The 8,043-nt window shown below is 34.9% G+C and overlaps 1 long non-coding RNA gene across 1 annotated transcript; it reads left to right on the top strand.

Moving 5' to 3' along the window:
* Positions 1–4,618: 4,618 nt before the first annotated feature.
* LOC110934820 lies at positions 4,619–5,565 on the top strand. Its single transcript, XR_002588653.1, has 3 exons — positions 4,619–4,650; positions 4,810–4,876; positions 4,963–5,565. It is a non-coding gene; the product is annotated as an uncharacterized LOC110934820 (long non-coding RNA).
* The last annotated feature ends 2,478 nt before the right edge of the window (positions 5,566–8,043 follow it).

The following is an 8,043-nucleotide window of genomic DNA, read 5'->3' on the forward strand; positions in this document are numbered from 1 at the left end:
ACCTCACAAAATAAATCCATTGAGCCGTATACGTTTTACAAATCGTATACACATGTATACGGCTCGTATACATATATACGGGCCGTATATAGTAAAAAAACATTCCCTGTGCATTTTCATATTCAAAAACATTCTATATGGGTCGTATAATATTATATGACCCGTATACAATAGGGGTGTGAAAATAATATATAGGGTATGTGTGAATAAGGAGGACCTTATTAAAATAGAACCAATAAAATATAAAAGTACTGTACATCTATTACTTATATTAAAACAAAACAATTTTGGCCACTTGTCATTTGCTTAAACCTATTTTTGCCACCTGTCAACTTAATATTCCACACAAATCTTCTTTGGGCGGCAATCCATTTCTCTCTCTCTCTCTCAAATTCCCAATAACCTAGATCCAGATTTTCTCTTTCTCTTTATATTCATAATATTCATTCACACAAACAAATTAGGGCTCAATTCCGCAATTTCACCATTGAAGCAGCTTCAACAAGTTAGGTTTAATACATTCAGATTTCTCAACTGATCATCGTTATGATAACAACAACAACATCTGCATTGTGATTGTAAGACGATGATCATGGCGAACGGCAGTCCTCCGTACGAATGGCGGTTTGATGATGACGATGACGTTTTGACGTAACCGCCATGGAAGACGAGCCGTTGGATTTTGAATCGATGTTCAATTCGATTGGAGAACAATCGCGTGGTGACTTTTCGGAGGTAAAATTCTGAGTTTGTTTGATTGTTTGTGTTTTAAAAGTGTTTGTGAGTTTGATTGTGTGAATACGTGTTGAATGCGTGATGTGATGGTTTGGATTGAAGGATTAAGTGTTTTTGAAGAGATTTTGGAGTGATTAGTGGTGAATATGACTATATGAGTGTTGTTTTGTGAATCTGTTATGGATTAGTTTGAATATATGTGTGTTTTGGTCGCGGTTTAAGTGTTTGGGAGTTTGATTGTGTTAGTTTGTGTGGAATGTGTGATGTGATGGTTTGGATTGAAGGATTAAGTGTTTTTGAAGAGATTTTGGAGTGATTAGTGGTGAATATGCCTATATGATTGTTGTGTGTCAAATCTCAAATTAAATGGATATTTTATTTCCAGTTAAAGAAAGATCAAACCCAAACCAACATGAAAATAAATCCTGAATCCATTGAAAGGGGAAAAGAAGACTGAAATAGGTTTACTAGGACCCAAGGTTATTAGACAGTTGTGATCGGTAGTAGTACCCTTTTACTGAACCATGTGTAGTGTGAATTTGATCAGACCTTTAATTACCAAGTTTGACTATGACTATTGTAGTGGAAATTATTAGCATCGGATAAACTTGATAATATAAAAATCTTTGGTCCTATTAACCAGGCATGACATGGTGATAGAAAAGTTTTATGGCATTTTGCCGTTTTATGTTCTCTTGCTGGCATTAAACTTTTGAAATATTATGCTGTTGTTGGGATTTAGGAAGAGTGAATTGATTGGGGAGCACACATGGGGTATACGGTGTTACCCATGGCAATTTGGCAAGATACGATAGTAGCTATTCGGAAAAGGGACGCAGGGGAATCTGAAAAACTCCTTACGATTGCAAATGTTAATGACAAGTACACTGTGTGTACCTATCCTGTCGATCCCGACCAGGTAAATAAATGGCTCTTTTATGTTGCAGAAAACACAGATGTTGTCTCATCTATGAAAACACCATAGTGAGATTTTTGAATTTTTATGTATTATTAATTGTTTGTGTGGTTTGTTGTTGTTGTTTGAATTGATTCTTGACAAGCGCAAGCGTTTTATCAAGTGAGGTTTTGCGATTGTTGTTGTTGTTTGGAAGCATGTATCCCTAAATAAGTTAATTGCAGTTTTTTATTTATACTTAAGAAAACTAACCTGTTTTTTGTTTCTGAATACAGGAGTGACTTTTTTCCTGTGTGCTGGCTATAACAATGCTTGGGACTGCCGTCAATGCTCCAACCGTCATGCTCGCCAATTGTTGGCTACTCCAATAGAGCTGAGGTCAACTCATCTTATTTTATCTAAACCACATTACTTTTACTTTCTTCTTTTGTGCTGGCCTTAATGTAGGATTGTTCAAGTTTACGATTCTCAACTCTATTGACTATGTTGAGTATAGGTGGCAAAAATGTCAACTAAAAAATTGCTTAAATAAAAATGAGTCCAATGGGCTAAATGTCTTCCAAAAAAGTATTTTAAGTAAACCTGAATGGCTCAAAAGTTAACATGCACACTCAAGTTGTAGAAGTAATTAAGGTTCTAAATCTTGTAAAAGGAAAAGTGCTCCATTTATGTCGGCTTGATGGTTTAATGAAATTATTTAACTTATTAAATTGTTTGTTGTAGATGTTTTAACATCAAAACTTTCCAAAAAGATAAATCGTTGTAATTTAACAAAACAGATGATGAGCTTTAGTATCGATTCTTACATCAACGCATCATGTCGTTTGTTTTCTCATTTATGTCTGTTTACGGATACAGTTTGATAATAGTGTTCCTACAGTTTAGTGAGTTTATTACGGGAGAAGCTCATTTTCCTTTAACCTCTGATGCTTTAAAGAACGTATTGACTGGCAAAGCATCAAATGAGATATTGCTAAGCATTGTTTACACGGTATGTACTACCTGGCTTATAAGTAAACTGATTGATTTTTTAATACTAACATGTATTTTATCAGGTTGCAAAGCTAGAGGATTTGATTTCATGTGCCATTTCAAGGTATATTGATGTTTATCTTCTAAAGAATTTAACCGAACCAAACCGAAAAGAAAGAGTTAAAAGATATTCTGTTAAGGTACAATTACGTTTTATATCGTACGTTACAACGATTGTCAGTGCAATATTGGTATCGTGACACGAGTAGCTATATGATTGTTTTTATTCTAATATTACAGATAAGCACATAAGATTGTGTTTACGGATCAAACCAGCAAAACAGCCGGGTAAGCCAGCATGCCGGTTCAAAGTAGATTCGGGTAAGATTGGTTTTATGTCAGAATGGGCTGATTAAAAAATTTTATTTTTAGTTCAGGTCATAACGGGTCGATTAAAAAAGTTTTGGTCTCGAAAATGCTTCACAAGAATGCATCAAGAAACGATTTAAAAAAAGAATCTTTGTATTCGGCCTGTGACAAATGTTTGCATTTGTTACAACACCATTTCTTGAAAGCTTCTAAAGAGACTTGCAGGATGTGGATCAAATCACACGACAATCCGGTAACTTACATTTGCCTCTTGATATTTTAATCGATAGACAAATTTCCGAGGATTTCTTGAAAATATGGGCGTCACAAACCGAGTTGTCTTAGGTGCATTCTAAAGTGCCTGCGATTCATCGATACGAAATTAGTACAGTTACAGCAAGATTATTTGTTGGTATTGGAAAAGGTCAACTAATGGCTTCAAAAGAGTCAAGATGCTTGCTTTTACAAACATGGCTGGTCCCTTTTTATGATGATTTCACTTGGATGAGAAGAGGGTCAAGGGGGTTAGACCGTAATCTAATCGAAGAAGGGTTGAGTAATATTATTTTGACTTTTCCTCTCGCTTGGCAACAAGAAATCTTGATGTCTTGGTTTGACCGGTTTTTGAACTCGGGTGATGATTGCTCGAATATACAAAAAAAGGGTTTGAAATTTGGTGCAAACGCGCGTTTTGGAGAAATCCTGAAGTGTAAAGAGAGTTTCGTGTTACAAATGCAAATGGCGGAAACTCATGAGATTCGGGTATGCTAGCTTGCCTCTGTTCTTGATCACAGTTGGTTTGTTTTGTTTTTTTTTTTTTTCATATAGTTTAGGTAAAATGAAACTTGCATTTGCTCACTCAAGTTTATATTGGAGACATAATTTCATGAATAAAAGAAGTCATTTGGTCAAAGTCAAACCTGTCATGCTCATTCACTTAACATTTTTTTTTCTTTTTTTTTTAGTTCCTGATAGCAATATAAAAACTATACATACTAAATTTACTATCTTACATGAGACGATTATATAACCAACATGTTTTTTTCTCACGCTTACCACAAATGCTTATGTGAGTCTCGGGCACTACTTACAAAATGCAAACATATTTCTCAAAATTCATCTCACACAAACTATTAAACTATGAACGAACGCTACACTACGTAATTACCATTTTCAACCAAACAAACATTCCATATGCTGTCATCGCAACTTTAACATGCTAAAGTTATTTTCTGTTGAATATCTAACTTTACCCTTTAAACTTTCTGAATTTGGAACAAATACTGGGTGTCGTGTCGGCAATATCGGTGGGAATAAATCATTTAATCTGGGTATTTAAATTAAAGAGTAAACTTTCGTTTTGCTCTATATGTTTTGGCCGCTTTAACAGTTTTGCCGAAATCATTTAAAAACAGTCATTTCCTCTAATACCTTACTATGTTTTTTTCCCATTTTGCTCTTCGCCTCTAACTCCATCCAAATTGTATGTTAGCTAAAAAGGTATTTTAGTAACTTCAATTATAAAACTAAGGGTATTACGTAACCAAAATACCATTTCAATTAACAAACAATTTGGATGGAGTTAGAGGCGGGGAGCAAAATGGAAAAAATATAGTAAACAATTAGAGGCGTGTTGCTTGACTTCTTCTCCTGTTTGGGTAAATACTAACCTTCCATATTAAGGGTGATACTGTAATTTGCTACAAGTAATATGATTTAAATCAAATATAATCTTTGTTTATGCCAAATCATTTAAAGTATATTATTCTTAAGCGTATCGAAAATACAATATGTTCTCATGCCATCTTTTGTTTCAGGAATGTCCAAGTTGCATTTCAAGCCGGCTTACAATCCGTACACTGAGCCGAGCATGGAAATATTCGGGTACAATATTGTTATTTTAGTTAACAACTGTAATATGGAGACAATAAATGTAATGTATTTAATTTGATGTGACGGTTATCATGAAGGCTTAAAGAAATGGGTTGAAGTAGGAAATTCTGGAATGTTCAGACCTGAAATATTACTTCCTATGTGCAGCAGTATTCAGTTTATGTGGCAGCGTGTTTATATAGTCCTTCTTGCTAGCTGTTGGATCAGGAATTGCATTTTGACAGGATATACAAGCGATGTTCATAGGGGGTCAAAGTTTGGGCTTCAGCTGTTCAGTATTGTCACTCGGGTTACATCCTTTTGGGTCTCCTGGTGCAATGTCCATCATTTGAGTTGGGTTTTATGTTGACTGGCTTCGGGTTTGTTACATCCCAGGTTTGCTATACCGGATCATCAGTTTTGGTTTGCAGTCCAAAATCCTTATCATGATATATGGGCCTCGGTTTTGGCACCTGTTTCGTACCTTCTAATCACTGATACATCGGATCCCATTTCAACTTTAATTGATTTTGTGTATCCTTCAATTCTTGAAAACTTCAACAATCAAAATTATTTCAGTGAGAGGGCTATACTTGCATCTGGATATATTACATTATTTGTCTCATTGTAGTTTACTAATTTATTATTACTTGAACGGTTATTTAATTCAAACGATTACTTCAATAAATTAAAGTTATTCATTTGTGTTTTAATCCACCCGCGAACCTCGCGGGTTCTTAAACTAGTAACTTAATAAATTGATACGGTCCCACAGTGGCCATCCTTGAACCACGTTAGCCAACCACAACAACGGTGGAAGCTTCTTTTTGGTTTCCTTTGTTAGCGACTTACTTCGTTTAAATATTAACAAATCTTTTAATCTTTTTCTATCGAATAATAATAATTTAAAATTTGCTATATCGATAACTTCTTAACCACACAATATTGTATACACAGAATGCATAACATCATATTAAAGCTTTGTCTAAGATACAACTACAATATATTTTAATGTCAACTAGTTGATTTTACGTCCGCGCGTTGCGGCGGGAACCCAATAACTACAAAAGGCGTGTCAACAACGGCAAGCAGATACCAAATATCAAAAACATAAATAAAAATGACGTGGTAAGGATAGTCACTCCATCCTAAAAAACGATTTTAAATAACCTAATATATAATAGTAGGACCCACACGTTGGAAATTCGGTTGTTTTCAGTTCAGTACGGTGCTAACACGCTAAAATATGGATGAGCTCGGTACCGGTAACGCCACCGAAAGTACTGATCCGGAAAATCATCGAAATTAGGTACCGGCACCGAAAATACTCGGTACAATACGGTATGGTATTTGAAGGTAAAAAACAATAAATACAGGTATGGTGCTAGACTGGTGTCGAACCGAAAGTAACGACTCTGAAAACGCCAAAAGGTGGGTACCAAATTGGTACTGAAAATGATTTGGTATAGTAAATTTGGTACAGATACGATACCGGTTTGATTACAGAATTTGATACGATTTGCTCAATAATATTCTAAATATCCAAGTTAATTTTGCATGCTACAATTCATTAATTATTAAAAAAAAGACAAAAAAGAAAGCAAAATAAGTTGTTGTGTATATAAAACCTCATTTAAACGAAATACAGTTTACTTACTGTGTGTATGAAAAGTAATCTAAACGGTGCTGCTGGTGCTACAGGATTTGATGAGCTCGGTACCAACCGGTACCGAAAATACCGTTACCAAAATCCCCAAAAGTGGGTACCGGTATCGAATATACCTGGTACGGTTCGATACCGGTTGGTACTGGTACGGTACGAACCAGTACCGAAAATACACAAGTCTGATAAATTTGGTACTGATACAAGTACCCAATACCATTTGTTTTTCTAATTTTAATATATATGTTACTGTTCATTCCATTCGAAATTTAATATATAGGTAATATATAGGTAATAGGTAATATGGCCATCCATATACACAGTTATAACCTAGACATCAACTTATACGGTATAAAGGCATTTGCATAATTTAACGATCGTAATAAGAAACAATCAAGTAATATTACACTCCAAAGTTTAAAGGCATTTTGATTATTTGAGAAATATTATAGACACAACATGTGACATTATTTAATTTTATAAATTAAGAGTAATAAGGTAATTTAAATACCATAAGTTACCAACTTATATATGCATCTAGGTGTTGTAACTAAGGGGACTGGGGGTGGGAGACAAGTTCCACGAGTGATGGGAAGTTCCACGAGTGATGGGAACAAACAAACCACCACCATCATGCATTTTATCATGTGAAGAACAATTTTCGTGATTGTTTTCACGAGTGATGGCTTGTGAGTGATGGAACATGTGAGGGGATGTGATGGTTTATTGTTGGGTGTTATGAGTGATGACCATTACCACTAAAAAAAGGTTGTGAGTGATGGAAAAATGGTTGATGACATGGTGGAACTTGATTGGATGTTGTGAGTGATGGAATTTTTGCAAGTGATGCCACCCTCACCCCCCTAATGCTTGGGGAGTCTTTCAAAAAAAAATGGATTTTTTAGTTTTAGTCCAAAAGTATTTGAAAATTTACTTATAACCCAAAACTATTTTAATTTCTACTTTTAACCCAAAACTGTTCATCTTTACAAATTTAACCTCGCAACTTTTTTACTTTCAACTTTAGTCTCATATACATTTCATCTTCGCTATTTTTTCGCTTTACGCTTCGTTCTAAATTTTGCGAGTTAGCACGGCACAACGTGCGTGTGTGGTTCAACGTTTTTATGTTTCGTTCTAAATTTTGTGAGTTAACATGATGCAACGTGCGTGTGTTCAACGTTTTTACGTTGTCTATTTTTTCCCGTTTGACGATTTCGTCAAAATATGCAGGTCCTAGATCGACTTAGTTATTATCTTCTGTGTTTTACGTTACAATCTAATTTCTTAGCATTAACACGCCGCAAATTCAGTGTTGGTGGTCGATCGCGGTGGTGTGACATTGATGCTATTTAGCACTGTTATAGGCCCCCTCCGCAATGCGACAGGTGCTTAATACTAGTTAACTTTAAAAACCAATTTAAAGATAATATAGATTGTAACCGTTTTAGGAGTTATTTTAGGAGATAATACAATCATGATGTTTTAACATCTGGAATAATTGTATTGATATTCA

Source organism: Helianthus annuus, chromosome 4 (assembly GCF_002127325.2).
Source record: "Helianthus annuus cultivar XRQ/B chromosome 4, HanXRQr2.0-SUNRISE, whole genome shotgun sequence".
Classification (NCBI taxonomy): Eukaryota; Viridiplantae; Streptophyta; class Magnoliopsida; order Asterales; family Asteraceae; genus Helianthus; species Helianthus annuus.